This window comes from Xyrauchen texanus, chromosome 19, assembly GCF_025860055.1.
Source record: "Xyrauchen texanus isolate HMW12.3.18 chromosome 19, RBS_HiC_50CHRs, whole genome shotgun sequence".
NCBI lineage: Eukaryota > Metazoa > Chordata > Actinopteri > Cypriniformes > Catostomidae > Xyrauchen > Xyrauchen texanus.
In genome coordinates this window covers 45000289-45002788 of record NC_068294.1, presented here as the reverse complement: position 1 = coordinate 45002788, position 2500 = coordinate 45000289, and positions in this window count along the sequence as shown.

Sequence of the window (2500 nt, the reverse complement as noted above, 5' to 3'; positions counted from 1 at the left end):
TTAATGGTCAACAATAGCCCATGCTAATAAATAAATAAATATTATAAAAATAAATATGACTTTATACATATAAAATAAAGCATGCATTATTATTATTATTATTGTTGTTGTTATATTTTATTTTTGAATATATATATACACACACACAGTATATATAAAATATAACAAAAATTAAATATGACAATAATATATTTTATACTGAAAGCATGCATTATTATTATTATTATTATTATTATTATTGTTATTATTATTATTATATACATGCATTATTATTATTATTATTATTATTATTATTATTATTATTATTATTATTATTATTATTATTATATTATACATGCATTATTATTATTATTATTATTATTATTATTATTATTATTATTATATAATACATGCATTATTATTATTATGATATTATACATGCATTATTATTATTATTATTATTATTATTATATAATACATGCATTATTATTATGATATTATACATGCATTATTATTATTATTATGATGATGATATTATACATGCATTATTATTATTATTATTATTATTATTATTATATAATACATGCATTATTATTATTATGATATTATACATGCATTATTATTATTATTATTATTATATAATACATGCATTATTATTATGATATTATACATGCATTATTATAATTATTATTATTATATAATACATGCATTATTATTATGATATTATACATGCATTATTATTATTAGTATTATTATTGTTATATAATACATGCATTATTATTATTATTATGATATTATACATGCATTATTATTATTATTATTATTATTATTATTATTATTATATAATACATGCATTATTATTATGATATTATACATGCATTATTATTATTATTATTATATAATACATATAATAATATAATAATATTTTTTATTATTATTATTATATAATACATGCATTATTATTATTATATTATACATGCATTATTATTATGATATTATACATGCATTATTATTATTATTATTATTATATAATACATGCATTATTATTATTATGATATTATACATGCATTATTATTATTATTATTATTATTATTATTATATACATGCATTATTATTATTATTATTATTATAATACATGAATTATTATTATTATTATGCTATTATACATGCATTATTATTATTATTATTATTATTATTATATTATACATGCATTATTATTATTATTATTATTATTATATTATACATGCATTATTATTATTATTATTATGATTATATAATACATGCATTATTATTATTATATTATACATGCATTATTATTATTATTATTATTATTATTATTATTATTATATAATACATGCATTATTATTATTATTATGATATTATACATGCATTATTATTATTATTATTATTATTATATAATACATGCATTATTATTATTATTATTATTATTATTATTATTATTATACATGCATTATTATTATTATTATGATATTATACATGCATTATTATTATTATTATTATGATATTATACATGCATTAATATTATTATTATGATTATATAATACATGCATTATTATTAATATTAGTATTATGTTATACATGCATTATTATTATTATTATTATTATTATTATTATATTATACATGCATTATTATTATTATTATTATTATTATTATTATATAATACATGCATTATTATTATTATTATGATTATTATATAATACATGCATTATTATTATTATTATTATTATTATTATGATTATATAATACATGCACTATTATTATTATTATATTATACATGCATTATTATTATTGTTATTATTATTATTATATTATACATGCATTATTATTATTATTATGATGATGATATTATACATGCATTATTATTATTATTATTATTATATTATACATGCATTATTATTATTATTATTATTATTATTATTATTATTATTATTATTATTATTATTATTATATTATACATGCATTATTTTATATGTGACACTCATCTGAACTTTTTGCCGTTTTGATGTCGTCCCATTGTAGAATATGATATGAACTGCAGGTACATCACACACGTCAGGACTGTGATTGGACGTGATCATTAGACGTGATGCTGTGACATGTTGAGCTGCTCGTGGCAGGAGGTTAAACACGCGCCGGCACCCGTTAACACGCGTGAAACATCTGCTTCACATCAGCAGCGACTCTTTCACGAGCACTTCATCTGCTGTATTACTGATGTTCTCATTCTGAGAGTCGGGCAGGTACAAAGAGATTCACGACGGACAACGAGAGAGAGAAACGCATAAAATCCCCCCGGAGCAAAAGCACATGTGAAGACTTTAAAGTGAAAACTCTCAATTTGGAGATAAATGAACGTCTTGCAGGTGGACGATTCTGACCCACAGGATTGAAGTGTCTGAAATGCCCATTTTCCTTCATTAAATGTGAAACGTGATCTGGAACAACAACTGGCTCATGTCTCTGCGCGGGAAAATGATTGCCTGATTACGCGCCATTATG